Consider the following 24,120-nt stretch of genomic DNA (forward strand, 5'->3'; position numbering starts at 1 on the left):
AAGCCTGCAGCAGGTGAGCAGCTGCTGGAACTGGGAGAATGAAGTTCTCCACTTGTTGAGCTCAGAGGATGGGAACAGCCTGACCTGTGTGATGCTGTGGACGTGGAATGTGAACCTCTGCCATGATTCCTGATACAAATGAAAGGCTGATGGGACATCAAAGTGAAACCTCCCAGGTCCTATGAGCATGAACCCACACTGCTAGAGGGTCAGATCTAGGCCAAACGAGTCCATTTCTGCTATGGGGTGCTATAGGCGTTTGAAACCCTTGTGCACTACAAATAGCAGGGCTTATGGAAAAATAGGATGAGGATAGGAACACCCCACCCATAACCTACCTAGTGACCAGAATATGAACAAAATGAATAATTGGAACCTCAGTGGGGCTGGGTATTAAGAATGCACAATGACAATTGAGTGGCCGTTTGGGGAGTCCTGTATTTCCAGCAGAACTGCAGGGTGGTCAGGCAATGTTGATGGCAAGGGAGCTCTGAGCCATTGGAGCTGCTTTTAGGGTGCACCAAACAGCAACTGCAACTTGCTACATGCCTCTGGGGTGAGCCTCCTATGGAGGAAGCCCTTGGTGCAATGAAGCATTTTAAACTTTCTTAAAACGACTGCAAAGTTCCTCATGCCTGTGCAGCAGGCTTTTCTTTTCTCCCACAATTCCATGTTATACTGAGAGCATTCTCCCATATGTCAATAGCATTAGTTAATTTGCTTACAGAGGTGTGTGTAATAGCAGAAGAGTCCATATGAGATAAGTGTAGGCTCTAAGGCATGGGGAACTAATGTGTAGGTACCTACAGGGTTTATGTTAAGTCTGGGGTGGGCAAGGGCTGAGGTCCTGAGTGGTCTCAACAAAGATGGAACTCAGATTTGACCATGAGTTTGTCAGGTAAAAGTTAAGCCTGCAAAGCCTTACATGGCCTGTGCAGCAATCAGGAAGCTCAAAGGGAGGTGAGGGGAGATGGTAAGAGAAACTGAGGAAAAGGAGACATTTACATGGATTCACTTCCCAGACATTAAGTTTAATGACATGTCTAGACATAAAAAAGAAGGAAGGACGCAGTGAGCAAAGGAGTTAGAACATAGAGATCCCACAAAGGGCTGTCTTTTTCCCATTCCTTAAAGATTGAAGAAGGTAGAGGGAATGACAGCTGGATGGATTTTTGGAATCCACATTATTCAAATGCTCTCATTAAATTATTGCCAAAGAGTTGTTGCTTTATCTGAATCTCCAGACAACAGGACCACAGGGTCTGCTCAATAAATAGTAAAGCAAAGAAAGGAGGGGAGGAAACCCACCACTGATAAGACAGATTGGAGACAATATTACTAATACCTCTCCTAGTTTTCATGACTTAGGTTTCTGCTGTGGCATTTACTTGTACATATTCCAGGCCATCCAGTAAAGCAAATGAGCCTTAAAAAAGATATTGACCCTCCACCAAGCAATGTTCATGGAGAAATATTGGCTAGAGTGAGCACAATAAGATACTGAACCTGGAAAATACCTGAGTAGATGAAAGTTCTAGGTCCCTGCCTCCTACCAAATTGTCATGCTCAAAATAACCAAGAGTGAAACAGGAAGCCCTGAGTATTTCACGTGACTCATTTGGTACAGAGGGCTTAACCATACAGACAACAGTATACAGGTCAAACAGTAAAACACATATATTGTAACAATACATAAACAATTGTCCACCACCAATAACTCTAGTTTTAAGCATGAATGAATGAATGACTGAATGATGCCTTTAGACCTGAGATACATCAGAAATACAATTTAAGTACTTACTTAACACTTGGATTTGCAAACACCGTACTAGATACCGTGCAGGTACAAAGGTGAGCCCTGAGGGTTCCTGCTCCCTATAGTTCATCAGCAATGGATCCAGATTTTGTGGTGCCTCAAGAGTCTGGAGTTTAATGGGGCCCCATTAAATAAAATGAATACAAAATTACAGATATAGAACTGCTAGGACCTCTCCCAGGACCTGGCAAGAAGCTGGCATAAGGGGCTCTGAAGTTTAACTTCATTAGCTTCATGGTAAATCCATTCCTGATGTTTAAAACATGTTTCTCCTGGTACTGGGGGCCTGAGAACACAGCCCAGGTCCCAGCCCTCCCCAACCCTCCCCAACTCTCTGCATTACGTGGTTCTCTCTTAGAGCCTTAACCTCCCCCACCCCCACCCCCCAGACCCTCCTTCTCTGTTGCCAGGAGCACTCAGTCAGAATCCAGGTGGGATGGATTTGGAGAGATGACAGTTTGTTTTCCTTCTTCCAATCGTCCATCCACTCATAACAAGCATTTACACTGCACTCCCTATGAGTTAAGTGCTGTGTCGTGTTGTAGGAATACAAAGATAAATGAATGCATCCTTGTGTTAGTTTTCTATTGCTGCATTACAAATTAGCACAAATCTAACAGCTTAAAACAGCACACATCTATTACCTCACAGTTTCTATGGGTTAGGAGTTTGGGCACAGCTAAGCTGGGTCCTCCACTCAGGTTTTCGCCAGGCCACAAGCCAGGTATTTGCAGGGATGCTTTCCAATCTGGAGAACAGACTAGGGAAACATCTGCTTCCCAGCTCATTCAAGTTGTTGGCAGAATTCATTTCCTTGTGTCTATAGATGAGTGAGGTCCCAGCTTCTCACTGGCCCCTGCTTCTCTCTGGCTTTTAGCCCTCCTGTCTAGAAGCTGCCCCAAATTCCCTGCCACGTGGACTTCCCCATAGGCAGTTCATATGACTGTTCGTTTCTTCAAGACCAGCAAGAAAATTTGCTAAGACAGAGTCTTATACAATGAAACATAATCATAGGAGTCACATCCCAGCACCTATACCACATTCCATAACCTAATCAAGGGAGTGGCATCCCATCCCTTTTGCTGTATACAGGCCCTGCCATTATCAAGGAGATTATACAAAGGTATGGAGGTCACCTTAAGGTGTGGCCCCACTATCCACTTTGAAATTTGAAGGCAGTCTCAGTTCAATAATTTGTTTCAGATTACAGGAGCCCACTCTCACTGTAAATATTTGGAAAAGTACTCTGAGTGGATACTTTATTTTAAAATCTAATCTATCTATTTTAATCAAAGAAGAGTTAGACATAGGACCCTTGCAATTTCAGCTGTCAGGAACATAGTTTATACTCTTTGTTCACATACATAGCATCTATGTATGTCTGATATATTCAAAAGAATATTTTAAGTATTGAACTATGCACACAAAATTAATTTATGTACCCACATTCCAGTTTAAGAACCAGACATTGCCAATTCTATTCTACCTGTGTTCTTTGCCTATCCCATTTCATTGCCACCTTCAATTCAGTGGTTATAACTTCCTTGCTCTTTTGATAGTTTTATCACCCAGATATAACAACAAAAAAAGATTTTATACATTTGCTAACTGCTGAGCTTTATAAAAACGGCATCACATACCACAAAGTTTTTTGTAATTGGCTTTTTCCACACAACATTATGTTTTTGAGATTGAACTTTGCTGCTGCCTGTAGCTGTAGATCAATCACTTCCACTGAATCAGTTCCTGTGTGCAAAGATGGCACAAATAAACATGCATCTTTTTATCAATGTGCATTTAAGTTCTTTCCATCTTTTCCCATTTTGAATAATGCTGCTGTAAACATTCCTACATGCCTCCTAGAACACATCCAGAATACACACCTAAAAGTAAAAGTAAAATCACTGGGTCTTAGGGCATGTAAATATTTAACTCTACAAAGAATGACAAACTGTTTTCCAAAGTAGTCATACTAATGTAGAGTCCTATCAGCAACTTATGAGTTCCCTTTAACCTACTTCCTCATTGACAGTGTTGCCAGACTTCTTAAAATTTCCAGTTTAAAGGCTATAAAAGGGTATTTCATTTTGATCTGAATTTGTATTTTCCTGAACAGTAATGAAGCAAAGCATCTTTTTGCCATGTGTATTTTCTCATCTGTGAAATGTCTCTTCAAATCATTTGCCCTTTTTTCTACTGTTTATTTTTTTCCTGCTGATTTGTTGCTAATCTGCACAACTTCTTCATCTATTCCATCTAAACCTTTGTTAATTCTTTGAGTTATAATAAAATATCTTTGCATGATAGGTGGATTTTTTTCACTTTCTTTATAGTATCTTTTGATAAAGAGAACTTTTATTTTTAATATGTCAAACATCAATCCTTTCTTTTGTGGTCAGCCTTTCTGTTTCTAATTTAAGAAATCTTTCCCTATCTCAAGGACAGGGAAAATAAATATATTTTCTTTATTTTTAAGCTTTTTAACTGAAAAAAGAGGATCTAAGTGTATGAAGAGCCTAAATATCATAAAAATGTAATATTTTTCCAAAGTGATTTATACTTCCAGCATAATTCTCATTTAAAAGAAACACTCCCAAGGAATTTTTTAGAAATCTGACAAGTTTATTCTAAATTTAAATGGAAGAACAAGGGCTATGAATAGCCAATACACTTCCAAAATAGAAGCAATAGAAGCACAGTAACTGAACTTGCCCTATATTGATTATATATCTATACCGACATACAGATATGTATATAATTTGTATATTGTGTACTTATATGTATGCATACACTATTTATAGCTAACTTCATGCAATTATGTATAAGTATATATATAAATTATATATAATTATACACAAAATACACATAAAATTATGTTTATATAAATAATTATATATACACATGTACACATAAGTATATATGAGAGATGGACATGTAGAGATATATTTAAATCTATGAACTAAGTGTTGAATTTCATCAAATGCTTTTCTTGCATCTAATGAGATGGTTATATAATCATGTGGTAAATTACATTTATATATTTCTAGTGTGAAATCATTATTATCTTCTGGAAGAAACAATTTTATTATGATGTCTCATAGTTTTATAAATTATCACATTTATTTTGTTAATAGTTTGTTTATATCAACTTTATGTCTATGTCTGTGAATGAGATTGGTCTGTTATTTTCCTTTTCCAAACAGTCCTCATCTGGATTTGGTATCAAGATTTTATTGACCTCACAGAAAGAAATGGGGAGAATTTTTCTTTTTTTTCTAGTCTCTAAAAGAATTTTAATATCATTGGAACAACAATTTGCTTGAAAGTTATGTAAACTAGGACTGATACTCAGCAGGCACACACCAGCATGCCTGCACCATTGTTTTTGATTGGAATCTGCTCTGATTGTTTAGGGCCCACACTATATTGGTTGATAATTATTTTAAATTATGACTCCCGAAACTTGCCGGTAAAATAATCTTGGCTTGCAGTTTCCTTCACAGGATTATTATTCACTACAGTTTGAATTGTAATTAATTTTTATAGAACTTTTAAGGCTTTCTATTTCTTCTTGAATCAATTTTGAAAAGGCACAATTTTTTAGGAATTTGGTCATTTCATCTCAGTTTCTGAATTTATTGACAAACTTTTTCTGGCATTCACTTATCTTTTTATAACTCTGCTATGTCTATAGTTATGTTCTGTTTCTCATTTCTTTGTTTTTTTATTTATGCCATCTCTTCCTTTCTTGATCAAGCTTGGCAGGAAGTTAGCTTTCTGAAAAGATTAAAAAAAGTTTTACTTTGTCAACTTCGTTTTTTATTTAATTTATTTTCTATTTCATTAATTTCTACTCTTATCTTTATTATTTTCTTTCTTCTACTTCCTGAAATTCATTCTGCTTTTCTTTTTTATAATGTCTTAACTTGGATTCTTAGCTCATTACTTTTCAGTCTATCTTCTTTTCTAACATAATCATATAAGGATATAACTTTCCCTCTAAGTACTATTTTCACTGGATTCTAAAAGTTTTATATGTAGCTTTTTAATTCCCAGTTATATGTAAGGACTTCAAAATGTTGTCATTACTTCTTTTTGAGCCATACATTTAGAATTTTTTAAAAATTAACAAATATGAGGATGATTTATCATTTTGTTAATGATTCATATCAATTTCCTCTGATCAGAGAACATGCTCTGTAGATATCTATGTGTTAGATGTTTCTTGAGACTTTCTATATGGTCCAGAGTACGGTCAGGTTTTATAAATGTTCCTCATGTGTTTGAGATGAAAGTATATTATTATTTTTTGGATAAAGGCTTCTAGATGTCTGTTAAATCAAGTTTGTATGTTCAAATCTCTCATGATGACAGTAGAGTTGTACTTTTCTCCCTTGGAAATATATCAATTTTTATTTATTTTAAGCATAGTTGATTAGGTATTTACTAATTTGGAATTGTTAAATCTTTTTATGGAATTAACCTTTCTTTATTACATATGAACTCTATTACAAATAATGCCTTTTTCTTTAAATGACTACCACAGTTTTCTTTCGGTTAGCAAATTTTCTACTGTCTTTTTCCATTCTTTCATCTTCAGACATTCCATGTCCTTGTGTCCCTTGTAAAGAATATTGTTGGATATTTTTTAACTTCAACAATGACAGTCTTTATCTTTTAAATGATTAGCGTAGTCTAATCACATTTATTGAGAGGATTGATACATTTGGATTTGTATCTACCTATCTTTCTTTTCACTTGACATTTGTTCATTTTTTGTTTTCTCCACCACCCATGTTTTAGATTGAATGTGGATCTTATTGACGTTGTTTTCTTGTTATTCCATTTCTCCTTTATATTTGGAAATAAATATTTTCTTTTTAAGTAGATACCTTTAACATTTTACCATGCCTACTTAGGTTAATAGTGCTTAGTGTTAATATTTTAAGTCTCTTTCTGAAAAAGCAAGGGTCTTTAAACATTTTTCAACTCCAACATCCCCCTCTTGACATATACATTTGATGTCTATTTTCCTAGATATGCCTTTTTAAAACCTTACACATTAGTAATTGTCACCACTATATATATATATATATATATTTTCAGGCAATGTTTATTTATATCAATGTTTTTCATCCCAAATTCATATTAGACCTATCTGGGGAGCTATCAAAAATATTGATATTTGGAATCCATCCAAGGCCATTTAAATCTGAATCTCACCTAGTTAATTATCATGAGCAGCCTCCACGTGTTTGCCAATTTCTTTGTTCACTAGTCCTTCTTGTGTGAGATACTCCTTCTGAAAAATATTTTCCTGCTTCCTGAAGTATAACCTTTATAAGTTTCTTTAGTATATGTCGGCTGTAGCAAGCTCTGTTTCTGTTTGCATAAAAATGTCTGTATTGGCCCTTGAGAGATACAGTTGTTGTGGGGACTATTTAAGTTGATAATTTCTTTCCTCTTATTTTTTTGGAGATATTATTATACTGAGTATTGATTTCCATTGTTGCTGAGATATCTGTCAGAACATAGTTGATATGTCTTCTCTTTGGCTCCTTTTTATCTTTGGAGTTCTGGATTTTCACAACAATGTATCTCAATTTGTATTTTTAAAATTTTACCGTTCTTGGTATACATTTTGTTTCCTTTGCGTATCAGTGTCATTCATTCAACCATCCTGGAAAATTCTTAGTCATTCTCTCTTCAAATATTGCCTCTTTTTCATTCTCTCCTCCTTCTCTGAATTCTAGTGGGTGTACACTAGACATTCTCATTTTATCTTCATATCTCTTAACACACTTTTCTACTTTCCGTCGCTCTTCACAGCATTCTGGGTAATTTACTGATATATGTCTTCCAGTTCAATAATGATATCTTAATTTGCATCTAATATGCTGCTTTCCCATACATTAAGCATTTAATTTTAACAATTTTATTTTTCAGTTTTAAAGTTCTATTTGATACTTTACAAATCTACTTAGCCATTTTTATAGTCTAATTTTTTGTTTTGTTTGAGAGGTCTTTTGAGATATTTCTTATTCCTTTGTAAACCTAGCAATGCCTTAAAAGTATAATTTATACAAAATACAATTTTAATAGATGGAACCTTCTGAATATCTGGTCTACCACATTCCTGGTAGCAAAAATCTTTGTATTTTCTCATTTGCACTTTTGAGGAATCAAGCCTCCTAGGTCTCATCTGCAAATTGCTTGCCTCTTTCTCCTGGAATCCAAGTTAAGTGGTTTGGAAAAGAAGTGGAGATGGAGAAGACAATGAAACAGTTAGAAGCCAACAGAGAAATGGAACCTAGGGGTTCCAAATGCCAAAATCTTGCCCTCACTAGTGTTTATGCAATATCCTATGAAGCCAACTAGATTTTTACGTGAAGTATGGAGGGTGGAATCTGGCTCTGACTTGGGACCTATTTATAGCATCTCCTTCTTAGTATAAGGCCCTACAAGTACTTTAGAGGCTTTCTGAAGAATTTTTCCCACCCCACAGTTATCACATCTCCCAAACATAAAGTCAGCCATGTCTCACTATGAATTATTATTAGCACTAATAATGATCTCTTAATAAAAATTAAATTCCAGAGCTAATCCTATCCATTCTTCTGCCTTGATACAGAGAAGATCTTATTAGTCAACAGTTATCAGGCAAGTGGGCTGTACACCTGATATTGTTTATCTACAGAATTATTTTTTAATTTGCCTCTAATTGCCCTTGGGCAAGCCTAAACCCAAGGACAGATTGATTGCATGCCGCTGTTCTTTACCCCAACCAACCAGGCACAGTTCACATTACTGCACTACACTACAGCTCAGATAGCGTCCAGGAGTCTAAGGGACATATCACTTTGCTCCACTCCAGAAGTTTTACTTACAGGTGATCGCTGCTGATTGAATAAGGTCATTTTTCTCACCAAAACACCACCATGTTGACTCTGTTACTAAGCAGATCTCACACCCTGGACTGGCGGAATATTATTGGAACAAAGGAATACGAGTGTGTTGCTGGTGATAGGGATGAGCGAAGGAATTCTCTTCTCTCTTCTTTATGACTGCCTTAGTTTGCTCGGGCTGTCATAACACAGTGCCACAACCCAGATGGCTTAAAACAACAGAAATTTATTATCTCACAGTTTTAAAGGCCAGAAGTCCAGAATCTGAAGGGGAGATTGCCTTGCCTCTTTGGTGCTTTGTACAAAGAGGCCTCCCTTGCCTCTTTGTAGCTTCCGGTGGTTTGCTGACAATCCTTGGGCATCAACCTCTGCCCCAGTCACCACATGGCACTCTCCCCCATGTCTTCTCTCCTTCTTATAAGGACACAAGTCATACTGGGCTTAATCCAGTATGATCTCCTTTTAACTTGCCTAGTTCCATCTGTAACAACCCTGTTTCCAAATAAGGTATGTTCTAGTTTGCTAATGCTGCTCGAATGCAAAACACCAAAGATGGACTGGCTTTTATAAAAGGGGGTTTATTTGGTTACACAGTTACAGTCTTAAGGCCACAAAGCATCCAAGGTAACACCTCAGCAATCGGGTACCTTCACTGGAGGATGGCCAATGGTGTCTGGAAAACCTCTGTTAACTGGGAAGGCACATGGCTGGCGTCTGCTCCAAAGTTCTGGTTTCAAAATGGCTTTCTCCCAGGACGTTCCTCTCTAGGCTGCAGTTCCTCAAAAATGTCACTCTTAGTTGCTTTTGGGGTATCTATCCTCTCTTAGCTTCTCTGGAGCAAGAGTCTGCTTTCAACTACCGTCTTCAAAACGTCTCTCATCTGCAGCTCCTGTGCTTTCTTCAAAGTGTCCCTCTTGGATGTAGCAAATTCCTTCCTTCTGTCTGAGCTTATATAGTGCTCCAGCAAACTAATCAAGGCCATGATGAATGGGCAGGGCCACACCTCCATGGAAATTATCCAATGAAAGATCTCGCCCACAGTTGAGTGATCACATCTCCACGGAAACATCCAATCAAAAGTCTCCAACCCAGTCAACACCAATACGTTTCCTGCCCACACAAGACTGCATCAAAGATAATGGTGTTTCGGGGGACACAATACATCCAAACCAGCACAAAGTAGTATTCTGAGGTCCTGGGATTAGGACTTCCACATACCTTTGGGAGGTTGGGGGAGACACAATTCAAGCCATAATAACAACCTACATTTTTTCTTCAGCTTTTTAAGAAAGTACTGTGCTGAGGTTATTACTCTCACCTGACTACATCCCTGTTTTTACAGCCTGCACTTCCTCACTGTGTTGGACCCAGAAATGACAGCGTGTCCAGACAATGGCATCCACAGACAATCAGTGAGTCTCCCTTGATCAACCCATACCTGTCGCCAGTAGGCAATCACCATGATTTATCCTTCTTTCTGACCCCAGATCAGCTTTTCAAGAAATAAAAACTATTCCAATTTATTGGGGGCTTACTAGGTGCAAAAGCACTTTCTGTATGTTACCTCATTTAACACTTACACTAACCCTATGAAATAAGTTCTATTTTTCCATATTCTAGGTAAAGCATTTGAGGTTTAAAAGGGTTAAATGCCTTGCCCAGGGTCACATAACTACCAAGTTGCAGAGCCAGAGCTTGTTTAAAATAGCTGCTTCCTTGATTATTTATCTTTACAACTACTGTGTGAGGCAGGTGGTGTTATTATTCCCATTTTACAGTGCAGAAACCAAAACACAGAAAGGTTAGGTGACTTCTGCAACATCACACAGCTTGCATGGGGCAGAACGGAGAATGACAGTGAAGCAGTATGAGTTGAGAGATGGCGCTTTTATCCACGTTCTGTGCTGCTGGATGTTTCCATGTAGAAATAAAACTGGCAGGTGTGATGAGTGTGTTGATGCATTTCACTTGCTTTTTTTAATCCAATATGACCATCCAATGGTAATAAATTTCTACCTCTTCCCAGCCCCCAACCTGAAACTTGTACTATATTATGTTAATATTTCTTTTAGGATGATAATGTTAGTATAGAGTAAGAATACATACATAGTGGTCTAGTCTGGAAAGGTGGGTGGAGAAATTTATTAGCACTGAAACACAGAAGAACCTTTTGAGGGATAGTTGTGATTTTTTGTCTCCTTTATCTGTTGAAGATAGAAGATCCGTACTCCTTTATCTAGGGCAGGGTTTCAACCTCAGCACTACTGGCATTGTAAATCAGATAATTACTTGTTGTGGGGACTTGTCCTGTGCATTATGGGATGTAGCACAGCATCCCATAGCTAGATGGGATGCCAGTAGCATTCCCTCCACCCCACTTATAATAATCAAAAATGTTTCTAGACATCGCCAAATGTCCCCTGGAGGGCAAAATCACCACCACTACCACCAATTTGAGGACCACTAATCCAGGGGATCCATTAGAGCAAACAAAAAATAATCCCTATGCCTCTAAAATTAGGCAATGCCAGCAATGAGGTGGTTAGCAGAGTGAGAGACCCCTGGGAAGCTCCTTTAGTTGGGTAGAAATTATCCTGAACCAGAACTGAGTCAAAGTCAATGTAATAACCACACCCTTCTCTTAGCAAGAAAACGAAGATGCATGAACTGAAGAGGAAAGAGTCAACAGACCATTGGTTGGTTCTAAAGATTCAGTTTCAGAGAACTTAGAATAAACGTGTTGGAATAATGCTTAGCAATATCATTTACTGGAATGCCAGACACCTATCATTTAATCTCATGATAATCCCATAAAGTAGGTAAACTTCATCATTTCTATTTTATAAATTAGGAAAGGAATGCCAAAGAGGTTGGAAGACTTGCCCAAGGTGTCATAGTTAGAAGGGAAAGGAACCAGAACAGAGAGCAGATCTGTCTGATTTAAATGTTCACATTCCTTCCAATCCAGTCTAGGGGCTTAAGGAGTATCTTCTAGAGATGGTAATGAAACCTTAATATGAAACTGTCCTTTCATCCATTCATCCATTCAGCAACATATATGCAAACACATCTTCTCTGTGTAGATACTATGCTACCCGCCAAGAATTACAAACATAGGCAAAAGCTCAACCCAGCCATAAAGGGCTCAGATTAGTGAGAGAAAAATATACATTAAAAAATATTTATAATGCAATTTGCTAAGTAGGGTGATAATGAGATAGTATGCAGAGGGGGGCTACGGGAACATAGAAGAAGGGAATCTAACCCAGTCTTGGAAAGGCTATGGGGAACATTCTCAGGGAAGGCTTCATGGAAGAGGTGGTAACTGAGCAGAGTCCAAAGATGTCAGGAGATGAGATTTGTCCTAGGAAGTGACAGAGGTCTCTCAATTCACCACTAAAAATCAACAGCTACTAAAGGCAGTTTGGATCTGCCAGCAGAAATGTGCATTAGAATTTTTTGTTAAAAGGAGTGATACCGTGTGTTGGGCTAGGAGAGACCACCACACTCTGCTGGCCCAGAAGTGATCTCTCCCAGGGGAAGTGTGACAGATTGCCATTGCTGCTCATTTATTCATCTCTCCCAGAAAGGACTATAATTTCCCATCTGGAAATACAATGGAGGTGGGTAGTTAGAATCTCTGCAGCCCAATGTGCTGCAGGCTTCAGATTCTCTGGGATTCTCTGGGGAAGGTGTGGCCTTGGGATAGGGAAGGATACACACCAGTAATATTTAGTTGAATATTTTAATACCACACCTGGAGACGTAAATTCTGATGAGTCCTAGCCCAAAAGCAGATCCCTAAAAAGGCAATGAGTAATTCTTTAGATTTTGGTAATTCAATACCCATCTTTTTCCTAAATATATTCTTTTCTTGTTCAACACCCATTTAAAATATACAAAGGAGCTTGCTTTTTAATGAACCCTAAGGTGAATCATTTCACAAAATGATAAATTGAGCAATTTTTTCAGTTTGAGGAAACACTCATGTGTTTCTATTTGCATACTCTACAATGTCTTGACTTGAGCTATGGGGGCATGGACGTGTGTTTGTTCATTCCTGTTTTTCTTAGCTGCTCACTGATGAAGGGATAAAACAACTTCATTTAAGTTCAATACACCAGTACAATGAGGATGTATGTGCATATATAAGCAATAACATCTCAGTTATTGGCATCATAGGGAATATTTCTTTCCTTTAACATAATTTATTATATCAGGACCTTTGAACAGTGACATCGTCCAGGAAGGCAGCCCACATATAGAGATCTACTGTCATTTTTCATCTCCACATTTAGTAGAAATGCATTTAGAAGGAATACGTCTGGTTCCTAACCAGAAATCTTTAATTTGGTAACCAGTTAACTTTTTGCAATCTACACACTTTAAAAGGGAACCCATAGAAAGAAATCTGTGACAAATTTAACTAAGCTGAATAAGCCAATAGAAAAAAAAATGTCTTTCTCCAAAGTTCACCCTGACAGAAAAGAGAAGGTGCCAGAAGTCCATGAGAAATGGCAGATACATACAAAATAAGTTTGATTATAAAAGCAAGAATTTCACTGTGGTTCTGTAAAATGGCAGGGGGCCTGGAAAGAACATGATAAATTATTCAGGTTTAAGAGACAGTGATAAAAATGTAAATGCAAGCCTGTCACTGAATCTTTGCACCAGCTGAATAAATTCAGCAGACTAGAAGCTGAATCAGCATCTCGCCTCTGATTAAAACCAATTGAAAACACAAAGACAGGAAGAAGAAAACCTCAGAAATTCTTTGAAGATAACAGATAAATTGATCATGTATAACTGCAACCCTAAGAAATGGTTTTAATGATATTTACCACAGGCTGTGGGGTCCTGCCAACTATCTTCAAATGCTAACATGTGTAATCAAAGAACAAGGTCTTATATAAGCCAAAAGTGATTATTACTTCATTAATTATGGTTGATCTACTCTTTCATTGTGAACCCATGTAATCTTTTCCCAAGAGCAGTACATTAGCCTCATTTCGTGTTTAATCAGTGTGTCTATTTCTAAGGATGCTCACCGTCAGGGTGAACTTTGGTGAAAGACATTTTTTTTTCTATTGCCTTATTCAGCTTAGTTAGATTTGTCACAGATTTCTTTCTATGGGTTCCCTCAGCCATTCTTATCTCTAACACAGGGTAATGATAGGGTTGCTGTGAGGACTAAATGAGCTAAAATATGTAAGGGATTACAAACGTAGTAAATGCTCAGTAAAGGTTAGTTTTTATTAATATTATGCTTACTTTAAACATATGCCACCCACATAGATTTAAACTGTTGGTCAATAGCTGTATGTGCCAGGCTAATGGCCAGCATTAACCACTAAATGCCCCATGTGGGCCTAGCAGTTTGGCTAACACTATAGTTTTGAAAAAATATATAAGAAAACCTCCCACATTGCAATGAAATAAAAACAAATTTTCCTGTCTGTTTTTAAACAGATTAGAAGATATAGTATAACCGGGGGCAAATGTATTTTTCTCATACAGCTCAGTGATGAAGCAGCCAGGTCTTCTGGGTTCCAAGACAGGCCCATCGCATATAAAAAGGCAGCCCTTTAATTTCCCTCAGCCATTCTTATCTCTAACACAGGGTAGTGATAAGGTTGTTGTGAGGATTAAATGGGCTAAAATATGTAAGGGGTTACAGACATATAGTAAGTGCTCAATAAATGTTAGTTCTTATTAATATTATGCTTACATTAATCATATAACACCCACTTAGGGGTAACATAAATGGTTTGAGTGCTTAAGAGAAAGATCAAACAGTCCACTGAGCCATGTGTGGACCTCTGTGTAATGGCAGAACCTTGCATGTCCATTTATGCATACAGAAAATTACATGAATAGTGGACTAGTACCTGTTTTTCTCCCAATTTGGCTATAAGCCCTTAGAAAGACATTTTCATGACATAGTGTAGCATTAAAAGCTATAGATGTGCAGTAATAATGTTGTTTGATAAACCTATTCACAAATATTCACTGGGTTGTGCCCATGTACCCAAAACTTTTCTGACCATGATAGGGCACAAAAAAAAACAGAAACGTGGCGAAGCCTTCTAGACATTGGCAACTATTTAGGTAGAAAAAGGCTTATCCTAGAATACTAAAAGATTAAGCTATTACGTGCATTACATAATTACAGACACTTATACAATGAGGCAACATATCCTAATGTGCTATTTTGGGTTTAGAACTTTCTGCAAAGGAAAATAAGAGGTGATGAAGTTGGACCAGGAAGCCATGTGTTGGAGGTGGTGGATGGACACACACATATCACCCTATCCTCCCACCATCAGGTGAAAATTTCCAGATCCTGTATCTCTGTACTTCCTTCTTTACAAAGGACATATTTAACTGGACAGTTGTGTAAAGAAAACTCCTCCAATGACAGAATTACATCACACAGGGATGTCGATAGGTGCTTCCCCACCTCACCTTTGCATGTGACTCAGGGGAGTTTTCTTGGTGATTGGCAGGGGTGCTTCCAGGGCACAGCAGGGCTGGGAGCTGCCCCCATTGTCCTTGCAGTTCCCCCGACCCCAAACCCACCCTGAGAACATCATGTGGCCCAGTAACACGCTTCTTCTCAGCCCTGTCCTTTGCGTGCTGCTTTGCTTTCTTGCTGTCTCCAGAGCCAGTGAGAGAAGGTAAACGTCACCCTTAAACTATGTCAAGCATTGTCAACCCAGGAGGGGAGGTTAACTGTTTACACACAGGTCTTTTGTTTCTCTAACCAGGGTTTTGTTCCTGGCCCTACCCTCTGGGGCCATACCACAAGGCACTTTATGGGCCTTCTGGCTTGCAGCCTGGTGAGCCTATCTGTCTCGGAGAAGGATCGGATTTAGGCCTGGCATGTTTTTGGTTTTTGTTTTTGTTTTTGTTTTTTCATTTTAAACCAATTTATTGGCAAGTCAGTGAAATAAGAGATTCAGGGAAGTTCATGCAGTAGCTCCCTTCCACTGCTACCCCTCAGCAGTGCCCTCTTCTCTTCTGGGTCAAACACCTTCTCCTCTTTGCCTAAAACTATCTGTTTTGGAAGGGCCACCTACCCACACTGATTCTTGAGACATGGTTTTCAGTTACAAGGAGTAACAGGCTAGACTTACTTCTTTTGTGTGAAATTCTTACTTTGAGTGACCTCACCTTTGAATGAATTAGGTCATAAAAAACTTAATCTTCTTTTTTCTGGAACCACAAACCCATTTTGAGCCCAAGGCTCTGCACTAAATGCTGGATGAGGATTTACAAAACTAAGTCATATGTAGTTCTTATAGTTCTTGCCTTCATGTTTTAAGAGTCGAGTATGATGATGGGGTTGGGTGGGAAGAGGAGGCAAGAACGTAAATTATTGTAAAATAAGGCAGAAGCTCAGACAGACAGTGCAGGAGAAGGTTTCAGAGTTATAGGCAAAGGGAAAAACACAAGCAAAGAAGTGAGGTAAGAGATGCTAGGGGTACTTGCAGGCCAGTGAACTGTTCAATTGAGCAGAAGGGTATGGAAGATGTAGGCCATCCAAAAACACACTCTAAGTGAAGCACAGGACTTCAGAGGAAAGCTGCCAACTGTCCCTCTCTTAGGCCTTCGAAACCTGCCCTCTCTTGCAAACCACCCTCAACTGGGGGCCTACTTTGAGTTTAATGAAACTCAAATGCACACTAAAGCCCTTAAGAGGCATCTCATCTTCTCAGTATATATCCAGAAGATCTGAAAGCAGTGACATGAACAGATATTTGCACACCAATGTTCATAGCGGCATTGTTCACAATTGCCAAGAGATGGAAACAATCCAAATGTCCTTCAACAGATGAGTGGATAAACAAAATGTGGTATATACATACCATGGAATACCATGCAGCAGTAAGAAGGAATGAGGTCATGAAACATATGGCAACACAGATAAACCTTGAAGACACAATGCTGAGTGAAATAAGCCAAACACAAAAGAAGAGATATTGTATGTAACCACTAATGTGAATGCCACGAAAAATGTAAAATAAGTGTCTTATAATGTAGAATACAAGGGATCTAGAGATAGAAGCTAGTGAAGGGGGAATGATAATGTAATATGTACAGATTTGATAATGAGGGTAAACTTAATGGTATGGGAATGGTCAGGTGTAACTATGGTTTGTTAAGGGGATTATAAGTATCAGTGACTCATTTGAAGGCAAATACGTTTGTAAATGGTTGTTTAAAGGCATGTAACCCACAGAGTAGCGCCACAAACCTGAGTGTTAGCATGATATACTTGTAAGGTATGACACTGGTGCACAGGGTTAACAACACAGTGGTATATGGAAAAACTACCCATTACATATTAAAGACTACTTTTAATAGAAATACCTTACCAACACTACACTAATACTAGGGATGAATAATTAGCAGCTGATAAGAGCTCGGGATGCATTATGTTATGATAATTGTTTAAAGTTGAGAGTGCTTAGGATTGGACAACAAAGTGAAGATAATGTATGAAATTGACCGTTTAGCTTGGGATAGAATATATATTAAGTGAAATTAGGAACCCACTACTTAATAAATCAAGCCCTTGACTAGAGGCTTGCTCTTGTGAAACTTAGGGTTGTAAATGGGAGGCTGAGCCCTCCTATTATTATGCCTAAGAGGCACCTCAAGGGAACCTCTCTGGTTGCTCAGATGTGGCCTTTCTCTCTCTAAGCCCAACTCGGTGAATAAATTCATTAATCTCTCCCCCAGGAGGGCTATGACTCTCAGGGGAATGAATCTCCCTAGCGATGTAGGACATGAAGCCCGGGAATGAGCTGGGCCCTGGCAGCAAGGGATTGAAAATGCCTACTTGACCAAAAAGAGAAAAAAAAAAAGAAAGGTAACAAGCTGAGGTTACAGTGGCTGAGAGATCCCAATTAGAGTCAAGAAGCCATCTTGGAGGTTTCTCTTACACAAGCTCCAGCTGATATCCCAAATGGCCACAGTATGCCATGCCCTTACCAAAAGTAGTCCCCAAATACCAAGGTCCCTACCTGAGATTCCATAAAAGATTCACTCACTACGTTTTCCCTCTCAGAAACTTAAATCCACCAGAGTATTCCTATACCAGACAGGTCCTAAAACCCAGAGGCAACAGCCTCTTTGAAAAAAAAAAAAAAAGAAGGCATCTCAGACACAGAGCTCTGTGGTTACTAAAAATATCAGAGAATCATTACTTGGGAAGGGGAGACATATGAGTTTTTTGCTCTGCCCATCAGCCCCTGGAAATAAACCAGAATTACTGAGTAGATGAGGGTCACACAGAGCAGTTTATTTTTTTCTATCTTGCTAAATATTAAAAAATGGAAAATTATATAATTACTAAAGCTATCAACCACCAGAATGGGCTTTTTTTTTTAAATCAGGGAGTGCTAGACATTTGAATCAAAGACCAAATAATTTTTTGTCATAAAGTCTGTGAAAGAGACCCTGTATTAGGCGGGATACTGAATCAACTCACGTTTTCAAACACAAATCATGCTGTGGCTCAGAAAGCTATTTATATTCTATAATATGGATAACAGGATTAAAGAGGAGGAGAGGGGTAGGAATAAAAAGAGGTGAATAGTCACTGGGAAACAGAATGAAGAAGCAAGGAAGAATGCAAGCAGGAAGAAGAGATGACTCTGCAGCATTAGGCCAGAATTTGGAAAATACCGAACCAGGGTAAACTGAAAACTCCAGTATTATGACTATCTTAAGGGAGCTCTTTAGTGACAAAAGCAGGGATATTGTCATTTAGACATGAATTTTATATTAGATCAGATTGGACTACCAATCTGGTTGTGAGAAAGATGTAAGGGCAGTTTTAGAATGAATGTGCATCACCAATGACCTCCAAACACTAAGACCTACTGGTTCTCACTAGGGCCCTGGGCTGTTATGTCCTGGTATCTTTGCCCAACACCCTGCATTATATGATGGGCTTGGAACCACATCAAGTGTAAAAAGATCTGGAAGGATCCTACATCTTCACCACCAACTGGCTGTGTGAACTTTCCCTTCATAATGAAAGCCAAACCAGTCAGGTTAAAACTACTAACCCATTGAATGAGACAATTTATGTGACAGTGCCTTGAAATAAATAAAAATCATTGTGCTCTAGTAAGGTATCATTATGCAAATCAAGGAATAATGCGAGGTTTACGATCAAGTGGTCTGGACATACTGCAGGGTCTCTCTCATCTTTAAACACACCCTCGTGCATTTAGATACATTAGGGGAGATGTATGCTGAGAATAGCAGATCTTCCAGGCCCTCTAATATCTAGGCAACTACAGTGTGATCAGTGGAAATGAGAAGTAGATGGGAGGGTAAAAATAAAAGATTTGGGATTATGCCTTACAGCATTTCAAACTGTTCTGGGGCTTCCACTGGAATAAGAGAGGTAGCTAGGTTGTAAGCTCTGTGGTAGAAAATTTCCGGTCTTTCTGCCTCTCTATATAAAGTTTAGCATAGAACATAGCTCAGAGAAGGTGCTCAGGCAATATGAGACCTACAGCTGCATGGCAGTCAGGGTGAGTGAGGCTGTGCTGCAGCACCAGCTGCCTCCTCCCCTCAAATATCAATGGGTTAAGGCAACAAAAATTTCTTTCTTGTGCACTCTGCATATCCCTAATGGTTTGGCTGTTGGTTCTGTCCTATATCATTCTCACTACAGGATTTGGGCCAATGAAGCAGCCACTCTCTGGAGCCTCCCTAGTCACTATAGCAGAGGGAAAGAGAGAGTTCTGAATGACTTCACATCAGCAATTAAATGCTTTAGTATGGAAGTGACACTTGTGACTGACTGACACAAGTCAATGGCCAATGCACCCTCCATGCACCCTGAGGGCAGAGAGCCTGAAATATCCTGTGAATGGTGCTAATCACAACTATACAGAACACCACTGTATTTGTGTAAAATCGAGCCAGTCTACCTGCGTAAAAGGTATGTCAATGCCCAGAAGACTATGGCTGCGTCTGCATTAACTTTTTCCAAGGCCAATTATCAATATCGCAAAAACCAGAGGTCATGGGACTGCTCAAGCACAGGGGTATGCAATGGTGGATTAGACAAGGTTCTCCAGAGAAACAGGACTGACAGGAGATGTAGGTGTGTATATTAGAGATCTAGAATATGAAGACATTTATCATAGGAATTGGCTCAGGTGACAGTGGGGATTGGCAAGTCCAAATCCCATAGGGCAGGCTGCAATCTGGAAACTCAATGAAGAGTTCAATTCCCTAGGAGTTGAATTCCCTAGGAGAAACTAAAAGTTGGAAACTCTGATGGAGCTGATGTTGAATTCCCGAGAAGCAGGTCGGCTGAAGTAGATATAGAAATTCTTCTTTCTGACTGTTGAAATTCTCAGTTCTCCCTTTAAGGCCTCTAATTGATTGGATGGAGAGACTCCTCTCCTTGCTAAAGGCAATCTCCTTGATTGTAGATATAGTCAGCTGTAAATGCAATCAACTAAAATGATGATTTAAATCTACCTACGAAATACCCTCACAGTAACAATCAGACCAGTGCTTGCTTGACCAAACAGCTGGACATCATAACCCAGCCAAATTGAAAGAGGAAATCAACCATCACATATGGGTTACAGTGTCATCACTGATGTCAGCTTTGCATTTGAACATTAGAAACTCAGGGTGACATGGCCCCTAGGATAGATCACGTGCTTCCCTGCTTAGGGTGAAAAACAATAAAAACGTTTATAATTGCAGTTTTTGCCATGTGGATGGTGGGCAAACTGATTGCAAGCATGACATCAGTCTAGTGGAGGGGATGAACAAAATTCTCCCAAGCAGAACTGATCCTATGGACAAGTGAAGATGGTGGAGGATTTGAATTGCCCCAAAACAGCTCCACTTGTTTCAAGGGCAAAGAGAAGAAAACTAGCAATGTTTAGGATTTTGTGAACTTTCTAGAGCCCAACAAGTGGGCTCTAGATATATGCATGTCAGTGGGTTTAATCATTGCAGTAACTCAAATCTTCAGCTGATGCAGGAACTGCTGCTGAATAGTGTTCAGTCCAGGGTTCCTGGAGACTTTATCACTGTTCAAAGGCAGTGCTACTCCTGAAGTGCTGGACATCACCATTCCTCTGCCACCACTGTTCTCCATCTGCACACATCTGTGAGTCCTGCTGCTCCATGGAGCACAAGAGGTTGCCAGGGGTCTCAATCGCTGGCAGAGCCATTCCCGGGTGCATCTCCTCCTCTATTCCTGTTCCACCTTGAGCCCTCTTCTGCCAAAAAAATACTGAAGAATTCAGTGAGGTATAGGAGAATAACTTCCTCCCCTCTATGTGGGGATTGGAAAGGGGTCGCACAGCACTGATGCTTATGTGACAAAGCAACACAACATCTGGTGGAACTGCTCTATTAGCATTTAGTAACAGTCCTCTCCCTCCTGACAAGTCAGGGGCCACGGTGGGTGACTGGGGCTGTGCCAGATATTAATAAAAGATTAATCACCACTCCTCACTCTCATGCCACTAAGCTTTTTTTATGGGTTCGTCTACAGGGATAGTTAATATATATAATGTGCTCAGGACATTGATGGATAATACTGGTCACCAGTAAATATTTTCTATTTGTTACTGCTGTTGTTAAGTGTCCAAGTCCTTCCTTAAGAAGCAACTCTCTCTCAAAAGGATCCATAGGCCCACTGCAAACCAACTTCTGGAAGCCAGACGATCTCAAACTTGTCTGAATCTCCCCTAAAACTCATATAATCCTCATAACAATCCTGCCAGCCATAAATGATTATCCTCATGTTGTTCATAAGGAAACTGTGGCTCAGAGAGGTTAGGTAACTCTTTCAAGGTCACAGAATAAGGAACAATGGAGCCAGGTTTCAAACACAGGTCTGCTAGTTTTCAAACCCATTAATACCATGACTGGAATGGAGGGCTAGAGCAGTGGTTCTCAACCAGGGGTGATTTCTGTCCTCTCTCCCACCCTGGGGACATTTGACAATGATTGGAGGCATTTTTAATTGGATGAGGGAGCGCTACTAGCATCTAGTGGGTAGAGGCCACAACAGAGAAGTAGCTGGTACAAATGTTAACAGTGCTGAGGTTAAGATATCCTGGGTTAGGGGTGTAAATCTCCCTGGCAACGCAGAGTATGACTCCCGGGGATGAATGTGGACCCGGCATCGTGGGACTGAGAGTATCTTCTTGACCAAAAGGGGGATGCAAAATGAGACGAAATGGTTTCAGTGGCTGAGAGATTCCAAATGGAGTCGAGAGGTCACTCTGGTGGACATTCTTATGCACTATATAGATAACACCTCTTAGGCTTTAATGTATTGGAATAGCTAGAAGTAAATACCTGAAACTACCAAACTCCAACCCAGCAGTCTGGACTCCTGAAGACAGTTATATAATAATGTAGATTACAAGGGGTGACAGTGTGATTGTGAAGGCCTTGTGGATCACACCCCCTTTATCTAGTGTATGGATGAGTGAAGGAATGGGGATAAAAACTAAAGGACAAATGGGGTGGGATGGGGGGATGATTTGGGTGTTCTTTTTTCACTTTTATTTTTTATTCTTGTTCTGGTTCTTTCTGATGTAAGGAAAATGTTCAGAGATAGATTGTGGTGATGAACGCATAACTATGTTATCATACTGTGGACAGTGGATTGTATATCATGGATGATTGTATGGTGTGTGAATGTATTTCAATAAAACTGAATTCAAAAAAAAAAAAAAAAGATATCCTGGGTTAGAGGATGAAAAGTCATATTATGAGCAAGTTAGGGTGCTCACTGCCTAGATACCCCTGAAGGAAGAGAAAGAGATTGAGAGGAAGATTAAGTTAGGTAGTAACAAGGTAAAATTTAACAAAGGTCTATGAACACTGAAACTTTATACAAATATATATATATATTTAGAAGTTGGGGTGTTGGAATAGCTGGAAGGAGGTAAATGACATGGTGGAACTGTAACCTATAACATCCTTTGAAATTTGCTCTATAGCTACTCATTGAATTGTGTTTTGAAAGTCTTCACCTTTCTGTATATACCCTATATTGCATAACTAGGAAAGAACTGAAACTGTGGAACTGTAACTCATAACAATTTTTTAAATTATCTGTATGACTTCTTGTTGAGCTGTACATCAAAAGTTAACACCTTTCTGTACATATGTTACATTTTACAATAATGGAAATAGCTGAAGTTGTGGAACTGTGACCCATGATATTTTTTGAAATTTGTTCTCCAACTACTTGTTAAATCATACTTTGAAAGTTATCACTGTTATGTATATATGTTAAAGTCCACAATAAAAATGCATTTAAAAAAAGAAGTCATAGTAAATTGTTAGCCAGGGATAATCAGGGGGATGTCAGAAAGGACATACTGAAAAATACATTTGTGGTTAGGGGATGAAGTAGGATTTTGGGAGGCAGAGGTAGAAGGCAGAAAACAGAGAGAACAGCATGAATAAAGGAGGAGAAGGAATATAGCAGGTATTTGCAGAAAAATGAAAGCCCACGCACGAGGGAGAAGTGGCAGTAGAAACTGGTAAGCCAGGGACCCAATTTTAGGAGGGCTAAAATGCTAAGATTTTGAGTGGAAGGAGCATAAGACAAAACAAAACGTTAAAGGATCACAGAGTAATTGGTCTTGGGACTGCCAGCACAGCTCACCAAGAGACAGGAGGTGTCTGTACATAAATTCCCTTTTCATTCAAGCATTCTGCATCAACGCTACCTAAATATTGCCTTAGACCATCTTAGTCCTACTCCATCACTTGAAGAAGCAGAATCTGGAGGCCTGAGGGTGAAGTCATTTGTCCATGGTCACTGGCTGGTTAGTGAATAGACTGGAGCTAGCACCTAATCTTAGACACGCAGTCCCATCTCTCCCCACTAAATTCATGGTCTAACTTTGTGTACATTCTGTGGTCCCTGGGATCCCAAAAGCATAGATAGCATTTTCTCTCCTTTATATCCATCTTAAATTTGCATAAAGAAGATTGTTGGTCAGTATTATTTTCACCATTCCTACTTGAAGCACTGAAAATGTAGAAGCCCAAATATTCCTGCACAAACCAGAGAGCATTTTTCTACTTTAAAAAGTCTTTTTTTTTTTTTTTTTGGAAAGAGTGGTATGAATAAATGGAAAGGCTATTGTTTGGCCCTTTGGAGCCACTTTTTGAGGATCATGACTGGGCTGGACAGGTATTTCCCATTTGCAGCCCTGCATGTGGGCTGAACTTTAATGAAGAATTGAGATCTGGCTAAAAGGCAAGTAACATAATCCTAAAAAGAATCCCAGGGACAGATCCAGTGGAGGGAGCTTGTGTACAGAACCAACTTTCTTTGACTGAAAACATTTCACAACCTGAGAGTTCGGTTTT

The sequence above is a fragment of the Choloepus didactylus genome, chromosome 9, assembly GCF_015220235.1.
Source record: "Choloepus didactylus isolate mChoDid1 chromosome 9, mChoDid1.pri, whole genome shotgun sequence".
Taxonomy (NCBI): domain Eukaryota; kingdom Metazoa; phylum Chordata; class Mammalia; order Pilosa; family Megalonychidae; genus Choloepus; species Choloepus didactylus.